General features: G+C 41.1%; 1 protein-coding gene and 3 non-coding genes across 7 annotated transcripts in view; 3 read left to right on the forward strand and 1 right to left on the reverse strand.

Annotated features, from left to right (window-relative positions):
* Positions 1–15,061, forward strand: part of LOC129645570 (histone H2A type 1-H-like) — a 39,054-nt gene that overhangs the window by 16,811 nt on the left and 7,182 nt on the right. The window contains exons 1-2 of one of the 4 annotated variants that reach the window (XR_008711437.1): positions 4,355–6,772; positions 10,514–10,857. The exons of 1 other annotated variant lie outside the window; for it this stretch is intronic. The gene's annotated coding sequence lies outside the window, so the exon portion shown is untranslated. Of the gene's footprint in view, positions 1–4,210; positions 4,264–4,354; positions 6,773–10,513; positions 10,858–15,061 lie in introns of those variants that run through there. 2 more of the 4 variants (XM_055570865.1, XM_055570866.1) reach the window with 2 other exon arrangements.
* TRNAT-AGU (transfer RNA threonine (anticodon AGU)) lies at positions 2,020–2,093 on the forward strand. The gene has a single exon. It is a non-coding gene; the product is annotated as a tRNA-Thr (tRNA).
* TRNAI-AAU (transfer RNA isoleucine (anticodon AAU)) lies at positions 4,417–4,490 on the reverse strand. The gene has a single exon. It is a non-coding gene; the product is annotated as a tRNA-Ile (tRNA).
* On the forward strand, positions 11,102–11,174 carry TRNAV-CAC (transfer RNA valine (anticodon CAC)). The gene has a single exon. It is a non-coding gene; the product is annotated as a tRNA-Val (tRNA).

Here is a 15,061-nt window from a genome sequence, read left to right on the forward strand (position 1 = left end):
CTTCCCACTCACCAATGACAACAATAGGATTTTGTTCTCATGTCTTTTCTGATAAGAAACCAAAAAATATTTGTTTACAGTTTGGAAAGTCTAGGATTGATTTCATAGGCTCATGAAACATTGGCCCAAGCTTACAAGAATGTAAACAAAAAACAAATCTTTGGAAGGCTCTTTGATGGGAAAATCATAAAATATAATTCAAACAATTATTTTCATAAAATTTACTATTTATGTGCTATGACTTGTGATGGGTTGTTAGAACTCTCCCTGACCTTGCAGATATATATTATAACAAGAAAAACACATAATTTTACTAAATATCTAATTTCATGAAAATACAAGGAGGCTAAGTTAAAGGAAGTATAGGATGCTACATGACTACCAACACATTCTGAAGACTCTTACTAAACCAAAACTTTAAGCACTAGAAGACACACCTCCAACAGACTGTCATATAAAAAACCAGTAGACTTCCCTATATGGCTAGACAGATCATGTCTCAAATTTAAAAGTGGAAAATCTACGTTTTTTTAAAGAGAGAATATTTTTTAGCCTAGTAGTGAGAAAAATCCTTTAAGCATAACCTCAAAAGTACAAACCATTAGGGGGAAAAGGACAAAAGATAGGAAATACGGTACACATTATGGAATTTTACACAGAAATTAGAAGCAATGATTTAAGTGTACACAGGGCAACTTTGACGGATCTTAAAGTCAAAATGCTTTTTAAAGGCATAAGTATATAATATATCATTCATATAAATTTATATGTGCAAAACCCAAAAATGTCAATTTTGGTATATATGTGTATATATATATATGTATGATCAAAATAATACACAATGAACAAATTAGAAAACTTGTTTATGTAAGGAGAGGAATGGCAGCAGGACATAAGGACAAAGGAAATGAATAAATCTTGTTGTAAGAAAGGGTGAGTAGTTTAGGTACAGGCTACCCTGGCAGAGAAGAGCTGGTGGGTGCCCAGAGGAAATCACGTAGATTTGTCACAGGGTCTCAGTGATTTCTCTGTTCTCCAGGGTCTTTCATTTTGTGGGTGCTCAGTGAATGCATAAGCCTTCAGTGCTTCTCTATAAAGCACAAAACACAAGGAAGTTATTTAAACATTTCCAAAAGATGGCCTCATCTGTTCCTTCCCCACCTTAAGCTGTATTTGGCCAACATGCCACAGACCCTTCTGCAATCATCAGCCTGACACGGAAACTGGGAAGAGAGGTCATGTGACTCTGCTAAGACACCCTGCACCTTGCCTCCTGCCTCCTGCAGGAGGTATTAACCACATTGCACCCTAATTTTCATTACTTCTCTGAATCCTTCACTCACTTTTACAGTCAATGAAGACAGGGATCAAGTCAGTTTTAACTCACCGGTGCAGTGAGCAGAATCTTCTCTGCATCAGTGTGTCCTTATCTTTGCTTGCTTGCTTGTGCCAGGTCAGATAAAATCGAAGGAAGCATGGTAGTCTTGCTCTTGTGCAGTGAATTAGCTCAGAAAGTAGCTTCATGGAGTCTGTAACCTGGAGATTGGGGAACTGGTGCTTATGTCTCTCATTTGTTTGGAGGGGAAGTTTTTAAAACTCACTTTATTTATTTGTTTCTAGAATATAAATCTTAAAGATGAAGAAGTTTTTGTTTGTTTTGTTCACTGTTCTATCTTCAGTACCCAGTAAATTACCTGAGGTACAATAGTGACCACATTTGTGAACAAAATGAATTAATGGATAAAATTTTTTAATGTGTGGCAATATCCAATATTTCCTCTAGAGGGCGAAAGTCACCATGAAATAGGAATTTCACTCCAATGTAAAGTAATTTTTAAAACCTCGCACTGAAGAATGCATTATTTTTTATATGTTGAAGTTTCTGCTTTCGTATAGAAATATGGTTTGGAAATGTAGATTCGTTCTCTTTGTCAAGAAATCATGTACATTTCTGTCAAAATGCTGCATTTCACAGAAAATATTACAAATACGATATAACTGAATCTTAGTTAGAAAAGCGGCCCTGTGGCTTAGCTGGTCAAAGCGCCTGTCTAGTAAACAGGAGATCCTGGGTTCGAATCCCAGCGGGGCCTTCCTTGTTCGGTTTTTACATTTCAAGAGTTGTTGCCGCCAAACATCTTGGAGATGCATTGAACAATTTATATTACTGGTAAATTCTGTATTAAATTCTTATTCCAATGTGGAGAGTCTTTTTCCAGCATCACAATATGAAGAGCTGTGGTGAAGGGAAAAGTGAGTAAGTTTCCTGTAAAGGATAGAAAGTGATGGATTTGCTAATGATTGGTGTGTGGATTGAGCACAAATTATCTTACAGTACCTGATAGCAAAATTTCAAATTCTGTCTCAGAAGTTCACCTTCAGCTCTCTTAACCTGTGACATCCAACATTTTCAGCTAATGATGGAGTTTGGTTATCAGCATCAGGTAAAGAATTAATAAAACATTTTTAGAATCAGACTCATTTTTATTTCTGAGAACAAGTAAGAGAGTAATGTCAAATTTAGACCCTCATCATTTTGGTTTTGTACAGCCCTCAAAACTGTATTTGTTTGTTTGTTAGTAGAACCTTCTGGGAGTGGAAATTGGGAGCTTAATGATATTTTGGGGAAATAAATCATAAATAGATGATCAATTTCTTGAATGTTAAATGATATCAGAGTTTATTAGCTAAAATGTCACTGCATAGCACTGGCCTACACATTGGGTTTCACTTTTACTAAAAAAAAATTCAAACATTATAATTGGAGTTTTACCAGAGTCATTGTCTTTTCACTTTCATAGAAGTAGTTCTACATTACGCCTGAAACCCTGTTTATACTTCATCGGAAACCTGGTTTCATTTTCATTAGTTTATCCATAGCAGTTCTTACCCATGGACTTCCCAAGGAATGTGAGCAAAAAAGGTAGTCATGAGGAGTAGCGGATTATGCCGTCCCAGTAAGTCTGGAGTAGGTCCTACACATTTATATATTCATAAGACTTCATATGTAAGTAATATAAATCCTCAGTTGAAAGCCAATTGCCTTGGTATTTGTTAGATTCAAAATGCAACCAAGTTAACATTTCGAAAAGTAACTGAAATTGTGTCTCACTGTACTCTGCTGCGTTGTCTAATATCAGGCAAAAGGACACCAGAACTCCAAACATATTATGAACAGTGGGCACTGATAAATCTCTAGGAATTTCTCAGTCCTTGAAGACTGTCAGCTAACAGTTATTCTGTTTCCAGTGTATGTCCACATTTTATGGCCTGTGGCCTCCTTCATCTCCAAAGATAGCAATGACCTGTTGAGTCCTTCTTGTACTTCAAATCTGTAAGTACATTATTTAATATGCAATGGAGTAATAGATATCCATTATTAATTAAAAAAAAAAAAGTTTTGCAGGTGCTGGCTTTGATACCAAGGATGCAGTACTGACTAAAACAGAGGAAGGCCTTGCCATCTTGGGCTTGTTAAGCACCCACTATGTCCCTGGAACTGTGCTTGAGACATTATTTAGGTCATTACTTAATCAATATCATATGTTTTTATAGTAACCCCGTACTTTTAAACAAGAGAAAAAGTAAAAATATGTTGGGAGTCTGAGGGACAGTGCAAGGGTCGAGGGGAGAAAAAGGAGGAGGCTCGTGCTGGGCACACAGAGAGCCAGGAGCCAGACTTCAAGAAAAGGGACCGACAGGGAGAGTAAGGAGCTTCGACTGAGAGCGGCCCAGGGGCTCTTGACCTCCTATCTCCCACCGCACACCCCGTTTTGGTCATTCACATCTTTAGTCCAGAGATTTTATGATAAACGTTCAAAACAAAAATTTTAGACGAGTTTTAAATGACTTGGTAAGTGGCAACACGGAAGTAACGGTCAGATGCAACCCAAAGGCTGACCATTGCACCATTTTACCACGGAGCATTCGCGGTTGCTGGTCTGAGGCTACGCGAACAAGCCTGAGATAGTCCCACATTGAGAAAAAGGAAACCTAAGTACCACCAGGCGTATATCCCCGAGGGGATCGAATCAGCACCTTAACACTATAAAAACAATACCCTAAGCAACTGAGCAGCTTACCATGCAGAGGAATGATGTTTTTACATTTCAGAAATATAAACTATATCAAAACATTATTGCCTTAAGTTTTTTCCAGGATGATGCAAGAAATTCTCTAACTCTCCCTATCTCCTCTTTCCTAAATACAGCCACCTTACTTCGTTCAAGCTTCTTTGAAAGCTTTTCATCCTGACTCTGATACATTATTTTTTATAAAGAAAAAAATACAGACGCACAATCAAATATTTCAGTGCTGATGATATTAGGACTATCTGTAACTGGATACATGGCAGCACTTTCCACTTGAGATGTGGTCTATGGATAAAAAGGAGGGGGAAAAAAACAACTCCTTCAGTGGCCCGTACGGGGATCGAACCCGCGACCTTGGCGTTATTAGCACCACGCTCTAACCAACTGAGCTAACCGGCCACCGTTACAGAAAAGCTTTACTTACCTCCTTTAAAGTCTGATCTAATTAAAGCAGGCCGTCTTCACGAAAGGTTTAAAAATGCTCTTTTTTTTCTACCATAAAAGGAAAAGATAAATCCCAGCTACCGGCACAGATAAACCTTACTTCTCCCCAGGAAAACATTATTTCTCAAATCGACCAAGGAAGACGCAGATCGATGTCCGGAAACAACTACTTCCTTACAACTATTCCCAGAAGGCCTAGGGTAAACGCAAGGCTCCTGCACGCCTGAGATGGCGGCGGGCGGATCACAGAACTCTTCACAGAACCCCAGCAGTGCAGGGCTCAGAGGATCCGGCTTCCGCCCGCGGGGTACGGATTCTCTGCTCCAGGAGACCATTCCGGGCGGGTCACCTCTTCCCGGAGGCCTCTAGCCGCTTGGCCTCAGGGTGGGTTGCCTGGTTGTTCTAAAGCTAAATCTGTAGCTAGCTGTTCGTCCCGCGCGGATTAAGACCGTGATCTGACGCTGCAGTACCGACCATCGGACACTTGGTGACGACAGAGGATTACGGGGTTGAGGTCTCCGGAGGCAAAAGGACTGACTTCTCCATCCTAAAATCTCCAAGTCTTTGACGACACAAGTCGAGATCAGGGTGAGTCCGGGTCAGGACCCGTGATCCGGACCAGGGAGAAACAACGGAATCTGAAAGGGGCAAGGGAACTGAAGCCAAGACCAGGCAACACACAGTAAGGAGTTAGGAAATCTTTGCCCTTTTGAGCCTGGCATGATCCACCTGCAAGCCGTGTCAACTCTGGCAGGGACCAGCGGTGCAGCAAATTTCTACTTGCTTTCTTTTCTCTGTTGGACCCTACAACCCTCTCTCTCTCTGTTTTCCCCCTACTTTTTTGCATCTGAAGTTAATTGACTCATTTTATATGTATATAGTATATCGAGTAAGATCTGAAAGACTATTCTAAAAAGAGTTATTTCTTTTAATGAGACAAGTTAATTACTCATTTACTTATTTTGTATTATGCAATTTATAAATTTTCTTTTTAATTGTTTAAAAAGCTGTAAGATGGTATTTCTTATCTTTAGTATTGATACGATGCCGGGAGCCGAGCAGCCGTGAGGAGCTCCGCCCGTGGCAAAGGTCATGAGGAAGGAGGCTCGGCATACGCAAAGGCGGGATTGAGCCTCAGGAGTCCCCCTAGAAATTCTCAAGCATTTACCCCCAAAACCAGAGTCTGCCTACTTTCTGCTTTGTACTCTCACCTACACGTCTGACTTTACGGGGGGCTGCTCCCCACTACCTCTCTCTGAAAAAAAGAGTTAACTTACAGCTCCAGTTAATAATTCCTGGATGTGATAGTGTTTCAACCTACAAACTCCTTTGGAAGTCCTCTAGCCTGCCTGAATAGGTTTTTCCGGCCACATGTGATTGCTCAGGGCCTCCCAACTGTGAGAGGCATGAGATGTTCTAAACTGTCTAAATACAGATTCCTTTGAGCAGTTAAAAGATTGATTAGAAATTGTATTGGTGAAGGGTTTTTCACTTGTTGGGCCAATGTTTGCTGCTAAGTCTCCATATCCCTTACCTGCTGTGTCCCTGGCAGTGTATTGATTAATATAATTGGTGTAAGTAGTAGCTTTAATGTTTGTAACCTTGGACCCTTGAGTTAATTCTTTTTCTTGTTATAGCCCACCACATCTTTGCCCTGTAGGAATGCAACTTTATCTAATGCTTTTGGAGGGTGGCGCCTGACTAATCTTTAGAGAAAAAGAAGTTTTCTGAAGAAAGGGTCTTAAAATGTTAACAGGCCTCTGGGCCAGAAGATGATGCAAATCACCTAAACTTTTGCATATGATAAGTTTGCAGGAAGAAAGCCTGGCTTACTGCATGACTCTACCCCTTCCCCCATTATCCTCTATGCATAACTTAAGGTATAAAAACTACTTTGGAAAATAAAGTGCGGGCCTTGTTCACCGAAACTTGGTCTCCCCATGTCGTTCTTTCTCTCACCTTCTGGCTGAATTATTTCAGCCTCTTTTCTCCACTGAATTTCCTCACTGAACTATCCTTATTTAACGACTCTTTATATCTTTAATTAACATTTAAATAAGCTGTTGTTTCCTGATCGCCGGTGCCGTCTCCCCTTCGAATTCCCTGGATCCACTGGGGCTGGACCCTGGCAATACACTGATAAAGAAATATATATCTTTAACTTTGTATCAGCATCCACCCTATGAACTAGTAGCTGTCTTCATTTTCTTTGCCCTCTAGTAAAAATTTGGTGGAAGGTGAGTGGGGAAAATCAATTTTTTAATTTTAATTGTATGTGTTCATTTATTTTCATTAAAAATTTTTACTACAGTTCTTGATCAGTAGTCTTTTCTCCTCTCTTTGAGCTTTACTGCCACTGTCCCAGATTTCCAAACCCTGAGAAACCTCCCTCTACTTAAAGGCCAGAATGTCAGCTGTTTGGGTGACTGGGCAATCTCTTGCTTTCCTTCCCTCTCCCAGGCTGTTTTTGGCTGGGAGCTCTCTCCACTCATTAAGTCTTGGAGAGGTTTCTCTCAGCGCTCTAGTCTCGGCTGTTGGCAGCTAAAACACAAAGTACTTTGTACTGGTTGCTCTTTGTTTTTCTGCCCTGCTCCTCAGCTTCAGAAGGTTTTGAACTAGAGAGTGCCTCAGTGGGTATTTCCACTTTCTGGTCTTTTCCCTCACCCTCTTTTGACCTACTCACCCCTAGCAGAAATAACCAGAACTGGCTTGGCTACTTGTAATTCTGTTTGGGTCAAGCAAGCCCACAGCATACCTTTAAAATTTCTTAGTTTCTTCTGGTTTCTCTTAATCTGGTCTTCACAGGCTTTTTCGCCTTTGTGACTGCCCATCTGCCAGAGATAAAGACAGCCAGGAACTTCTTTTCTTCAATGAGGGCCTCCTTCTAGAATTTAGTTTACTTTGATTCTTTTGTATCCTCAACTCCTGATGGGTTCAGAAAATCTACTCCTCTTAAGCTTATGGTTAGTTATTTATCAGGTTGAGAGGACAACATTCTTGCAACTTCCTACAACTTAACCAAAAATGGAACTCAGTGCTTTATATTTTTAAAATATTTCCAGATTTCTGTGCCAAAACTGCTTGTGTCATTCCTTGAAACTATTTCCTTTAGAATATATGGAACAGACTAGCCTCTCTCAGTCGGAGAAGGCAGTGGCACCCCCACTCCAGTACTCTTACCTGGAAAATCGCATGGACGGAGGAGCCTGGTAGGCTGCAGTCCATGGGGCCGCTAAGAGTCGGACACAACTGAGCGACTTCACTTTCACTTTTCACTTTCATGCACTGGAGAAGGAAATGGCAACCCACTCTAGTGTTCTTGCCTGGAGAATCCCAGGGACGGGGCAGCCTCGTGGGCTGCCGTCTATGGGGTCACACAGAGTCGGACACGACTGAGGTGACTTAGCAGCAGCAGCAGCAGCAGCCTCTCTCAGTAAGGAAGTTAACTGTTCAAGGGCCTAATGTTGCCAAGTGCTTTGCATATTGTTTCAGGTTATCCTTATATCACATATCATTTATTCAACTGATATTTTAAAATAGCTCTGCTCTGCTAAGTCACTTCAGTCGTGTCCGACTCTGTGTGACCCCGTAGACAGCGGCCCACCAGGCTGCCCCGTCCCTGGGATTCTCCAGGCAATAACACTGGAGTGGGTTACTATTTCCTTCTCCAATGCATGAAAGTGAAAAGTGAAAGTGAAGTCGCTCAGTTGTGTCCAACTCTTAGCGGCCCCATGGACTGCAGCCTACCAGGCTCCTCCGTCCATGCGATTTTCCAGGCAAGAGTACTGGAGTGGGGTGCCATTGCCTTCTCCGTTAAAATAGCTAGCTCTGTTCTTTTACTAAATTAGAAGTGAGATATAATATCCACATTACACCATGAAAACTTCAAGAAGGAAAATGGCTGACACGTGAAGGTGTGTTGCCAGATTGCACTTAGACCTTCCAAGTGAGACTGCTGGGTATTTGCATGGCCAAAGAATGTCACATGAAATTTGGATACATTTCAGAAAGTTACCTCTAATATTGTCCCCTGATCTGATAAATGTTTATTGAGAATCTACCATGATCAAGTCTAGTTTTCATTACTAACATGATGGTCCCAAAGTCACACATGGTCCTTCCCACACTCTTCTAGAGCTTAAAATCCAATACCACCATGACTTCTAACTAACTGTCAAACAGCGGAGATGGTTTTCTCCACATAGCCATTATTTTCATTTTACCTTTAAAAAGATCTTTTCTTCAGTCTTTTGTGTCTGATACTGGTGTATTTTCTGCACAAATGACCAAGACAGATGAGCAATATTATCCAATGAAAGCACTTATACTATGTGCCATGGAAAACTTTTGTATATGGATACATAGCTTCCATTATCTTGGCATATCTACTTAAACATAATATCCATTTGGAATCCTTATCTCTTGCTTTTTGCAATTTTGGGGAATAATATCACCAAAAATTTTTAGAAGTAAATAGTGAAGGGAATTGTGAACCTTGTTGTAACCTAGGAGATGAGAATTTTGAGGTCAGGAGATGACAGTGTGCTATTTTGTATAGAAATGCTGAGGTGGAAGACTTTATTTATACAAAAGACTGTAAAAAAATCACTCCCAATGGGGCCTCGAAAGAATAACTTAAATTCTGTCTTGGAAACTGTAGCATGCAGAATTCTCATTCCATAACACCAGTAAATTATGGAGAGCAGTGGAGTCTGAATCCAAGCACCAGAGCTTTAAAAAACAAACAACAACAACAAAACTAATATCCTTCAGTTCAGTTCAGTCACTCAGTCGTGTTTGGCTCTTTGCAATCCCATGGACTGCAGCATACCAGGCTTCCCTGTCCATCACCAACTCCTGGAGCTTACTCAAATTCATGTCCATCATGTCAGTGATGCCATCCAACCATCTCATCCTCTGCCATCCCCTTCTCCTCCTGCCCCCAATCCCTCCCAGCATAAGGGTCTTTTCCAATGAGTCAACTCTTTGCATGAGGTGACCAAAGTATTGGAGTTTCAGCTTCAGCATCAGCCCTTCCAAGGAATATTTCAGACTGATTTCCTTTAGGAATGACTGGTTGGATCTCCTTGCAGTCCAAGGGACTCTCAAGAGTCTTCTCCAACACCACAGTTCAAAAGCATCAATTCTTCCATGCCCAGCTTTCTTTACAGTCCAACTCTCACATCTATACATGACTACTGGAAAAACCATAGCTTTGACTAGATGGACCTTTGTTGGCAAAGTAATGTCTCTGCTTTTTTATATGCTGTCTTGGTTGGTCATAGTTTTTCTTCCAAGGAGCAAGCATCTTGTAATTTCATGGCTGCAGTCACCAACCCATCTGCAGTGATTTGGGGGCCCAAAAAAATAAAGTCTGTCACTGTTTCCACTGTTTCCCCATCTATTTGCCATGAAGTGATTTGACCAGATGCCATGATCTTCATTTTTTGAATGTGGAGTTTTAAACCAACTTTTTCACTCTCCTCTTTCACTTTCATCAAGAGACTTTTTAGTTCTTCTTCACTTTCTGCCATAAAGGTGGTGTCATTTGCATGTCTGAGGTTATTGATATTTCTCCTGGCAATCTTGATTTCAGCTTGTGCTTCATTCAGCCCAGCTTTTCGAATGATGTACTCTGCATATAAATATGCAGGGTGACAATATGCAGCCTTGACTACTCTTTTCCCAATTTGGAACCAGTCTGTCGTTCCATGTCCAGTTCTAACTGTTGCCTCTTGACCTGCATACAGATTTCTCAAAAGGCATGTCAGCCTTTTGGTCTGGTATTTTGGTATTTTGGACTGGTATTCCCATTTCTTGAAGAATTTTCTACAGTTTGTTGTGATCCACACAGTCAAAGGCTTTGGCGAAGTCTATAAAGCAGAAGTATATGTTTTTCTGAAACTCTCTTGCTTTCTCAATTATCCAGCAGATGTTGGTAATTTGATCTCTGGTTCCTCTGCCTTTTCTAAATCCAGCTTGAACATCTGGAAGTTCTCGGTTCACGTACTGTGGAAGCCTGGCTTGGAGAATTTTGAGCATTACTTTGCTGGAGTGTGAAGTGAAGAAGTGAACTGAAGTTGTTCAGTCGTTTCCGATTCTTTATGACCCCATGGACTGTAGCTACCAGGCTCCTTCATCCATGGAGTTTTCCAGGCAAGAGAACTGGAGTGGATTGCCATTTCCTTCTCCAGGGGATCTTCCTGACGCAGGGATAGAACCTGGGTGTCCCACATTGCAGGCAGAAACTTACCATCTGTGCCACCAGGAAAGACCAATGAGTGCAATTGTGCGGTAGTTTCAACGGATATCCTTAATACACGAAAAAAGAAAAAAAAAAAAAAAATTCCAGAATGTTGCCTTAGCTTTCCACTCCTGGAATTTATTTAAGAATTGGGGTTAATTTAAGAAAGAGTTGGGTTTTGTTTGTTTGTTTGTTTTCATAAACAGAGAAAAAGGAGGGAAATGCCCTGCAACCGTAAACATTACTTCACAGGCATGAACAAACCTGGGTGCTACAAGCAGCCTACTCAGTTGTGTAAGGGCTGGAGAAAGAGTTGTCAGTTGTTTCCGTAGTGTAGTGGTTATCACGTTCGCCTCACACGCGAAAGGTCCCCGGTTCGAAACCGGGCGGAAACATTTTCCTAACCTGTTAGACACCGCTACTTGATTTAAGAGATTTCAACTTCCCAATATGTAAAAAATAACACAGCCCACAAGTCTTTGCACTTGCTGTTTGTTTGAAAGAAATTATCCCGAGTCCCGTGGTGATGCGTGGTTTCGCTGTGCACACGCTGTAGAGTTCCCGCTTATCTCTTTGGCTGGGTTCCCACCCGGCCTGCGAGCTCGCGTCCCTCAGACAAAATCAGAGGACGGAGATGATCCCGCTCCACGGAAACAGTTGCTCTCTTTGGAATTGGGATTTCTACGAAAAGAGGCTTCACCAGGAACTGACTCTGAAGGTACCTTGATCTTGGACCTGATCTGTAGCAGGAAAGTCCCCCAACTTAAACCAGTTCTAATTGAAGAGAAATCCAGTTTCCCCTGACAAAGACCACTGGCACACTGCCAAATGTTTATATTGTTATTCTTCCTCCCAGCTTTTCCTAAAGGGATCTGTGCTCGTGTACGAAAGCGATTGTGCATTAGGGAAAGGGAAATAGGCTTTTCAGAGGTTACTAGACAATGGCTCTGAACTGGCATCAACTGCTAGAGATACAAGATATCACTGCTGTCCATCGGGCAAAGTACGTATTCATGATCAGACAACCTATGAAGGTTTTTTGTTTTTTTGTTTTTTTTTTTGCCTCCGATCCGTTTCACTGTGGGCATAGTGGGTCTCTGAGTCCACCCTGTGATTACTTTCCCAATTCCAGACAGAATCTCTATGTCATTTCCATGACTGATGGAGTGAAGGCTATTATGGAATAAAAGGCCAATTAGATGCCACCAGAATTTTCTCTATGAAAATAATTAAACCAAACACAAAACTGATATTCCTGGAGGGATGGCTGAGATTAGTGCCAACATCAAGAGCTTGAAAGGTACAGGGTCACAGATTCACCAAATTTCTATTCAATTCATTTACTCAAGTATAGAAGATAAATCTGTTATAGAGAATGACAGTTAGTTATTGTAAATCTGGTTAAGTGATTATGTCAGTTGCATCTGTTAGTGCAGATGTCCTTTCACTAGTGGAGAAAACGTACACATACCCTGCCACCTGGTATGCGGCTACTGATATGTTTTGTGCCATTTTCTCTATATTCAGTCAGAAAGACCATCAGAAGCAACTGAGCTTTCAGCTGGCTGAATTAACTGTACAGCTTACCTACCTTACCTCAAGGGTATATCAACTCTTCAATCATATGTTATAAATTAGTCTACAGAGACCGTCACCACCTTACCATGTGTTCTAAAGTTGAAAGCTGATTATTGTTGTTTCACATGAATATTTTAGGCAAATTTATATTGTGCAAACTGATCACAAATGAATGGGTTTATGTTTCCAGTACTGTGGCTCAGTCTTGTGAGCCTCACTTGTGTCCTTATCCCAGTTTTAGTCCATATGGATTAAGTAACAAAAATACAATAGACCAAGTGGCTTAAAAGACAAGCATTTATTTCTCACATTTATGGAGGCCAGTGTTGATTCTCACTCTGGTGACACTTTGCTTCCTGGCTGCCTGTCCCAAAGACAGCTGTCTTCTCACTATATCCTCAGATGCAGGAAAGGGTGAAGAAGTTCTCTACCATCTCTTTTAGAAGGACCTAATTCTACTCATGAATGACTTAATGACCTAAAGCACCTGCCTCCCAAAACCATCACATTGGGGATTAGGTTTCAACATACTGGGGGCAGTGGGGGTAAGCACATTCAGTCTACAGCAATCCCCAAAACATCCATTTCCTTTTTTACCCTCAACTATGTTTTGTCACGGAAAATATTGACCATCAGTGCAAGGAGGCCAGTGGTCAATAGGTGATGCTGAAACCAGTTGTTAAGACATTTTGAATAAAAATTATCCTGAACTGATTTTTCACATCTGGAACTGCTGCCCCATCATACAGTCTTCTCAGTTGAGTCTGAGTCTTCAGAGCCATCAGAGGAGTTATTTTCTAAGATTTTTTTGTCGGGAGCCACGTTAGGCATTACTGACAAAATGGAGGCACGGCCCTCAGCCCCCTCTCCTCATTCCGCAGGCATGGACCTGGGATTAAGGAGTTAGGCCTTGTAATTCTGACTTGTCTTTTCCTCTCCTTGGCTGAGTTGACTGAAAAGGAATATTAAGGTGCTTATTGTTCTTGAGTAGAGGAGCATGAGAAGGCACAAAGCCTTCTGTAGCTGTGCTCAGAGAATAAGTCATAAAGTTAATCATTGACATTTGTTCAAGGACTTTTACAAAAGAGTGTTCCAGGATGAGCACATAGGCTATAGCTTGAGGCCATGGGAGGGATTGCTATTTGAAGCCTATTTGTGAGGAGAATGTTTCTGGCAAAGGAGTTTACTGAATTTAGGGCTTAGAAATAATTAAAACAGTTAGAAGTTAAAGATATAAGGAATGTTGTAAAGTTAGCATATTTTACTATAGCTTATAGAAGTTAGGAATTTTAGAGACACTATAGCTAGAAGCCTTTTTAAGGGATAGTGAGCTCAGGATGTTAAGGGCAAACAGGATTTAGGAAGATAAGTAGTAAACTGAGGAATGTAGCACGAGTTACTATGTAATCACAAGTTAACTATAGGACACTTTAGAGGAAGTAGATAATAGATGATAAGGCTGATTCTGAGAGAATCACTGAAGCAGGAACTCTGTTTGAAGAGCAACAATTAAATCATTGGAGATAATAAATCTGGGAGAGGGGAACTGAAAATGTTAAACCTCTGGCCTAATGTTTTTGTAAATGTATAAAAGAGAATCTTAAACTTGAAATAAACAGGCAGTCCAAAAAAACTGAGAGGCTGCCTCATTTCTCTCACCGACACGGTTCACCTCTTCAGGTTGAATCCCTGGTTGCTGGAGTTGGACTCCGGCATTTTTTTACCTCCCACTTCTTCCTAAAATTGAGAAAGTTGACTGAGAAAGAAGATTGGACATATTTTAAAATCAAAGAAGCTTTAAAACATGATAATAAGTTACCAGCATTTTCTCCACCAACTTTTTTTCCACACTGGATAGTATCCATACACACTTATTTGGCCTTTTACAGCTCCAAACCCACAGGTGTACATCCAGGAAGAAAGAAAAAGAACATCTTCTGGGGGAATGTTGATGTATACAAGAGTATGGAAGCCTTACAGTGGCACAGAGAGTCTGAGAAACCATTCAGAACTCTGATGAAAGTTAAACTCCCAAGGAGGAGACAGGGAGGAAGGGATGAACAGTGACTGCTTTTGTTGTTGTTCAGTCGTTCAGTTGTGTCCAATTCTTTGTGACCCCATGGACTGCAGCATGCCAGGCTTCCCTGTCCTTCCCTATCTCCCAGAGTTTGCTCAAACTCATGTCCATTGAATCGGTGATTCCATGCAACCATCTCATCCTCTGAATGTTGGAACCCACCAAAAAAAGTTACTCCATATCCAAGGGCAAAGGAGAAGCCGCAGCAAGATGGTAGGAGGGGTGCAATCATGTTTAAAATCAAATCCCATACCCGCCAGAGACACACAAGCAAAACCTTGTGTGCACCAGGACCCAGGGAAAGGAGCAGTGACCCCCCCCCCCCGCCCCGCCCCCCCACACACACAAGAAACTGATCCAGACCTGCCTGTGTGACTGCTTTGGGATGGGGTTATTTTAAACAGCTTCCTTTTCCTATTTTCCCTTCCTCTTTGGGTCTCCCAAATTTGTTAGTAGAGTAGAAGTACTAGGAAGAAGATCAAAATCTAAGTGAGGAAAAAAAAAAAACAACACATTTCAAAAGAACTTCTTAACTTGTGAGTGGATTTTACATCTTTATCCCAAGGTTATTCAATTCTCCAAAGCGCTCTGTTGGAAGTTCTGTGAAACCGCCAGAACTGTGAATTG

The sequence above is a fragment of the Bubalus kerabau genome, chromosome 3, assembly GCF_029407905.1.
Source record: "Bubalus kerabau isolate K-KA32 ecotype Philippines breed swamp buffalo chromosome 3, PCC_UOA_SB_1v2, whole genome shotgun sequence".
In the NCBI taxonomy this organism is placed as follows: Eukaryota; Metazoa; Chordata; class Mammalia; order Artiodactyla; family Bovidae; genus Bubalus; species Bubalus kerabau.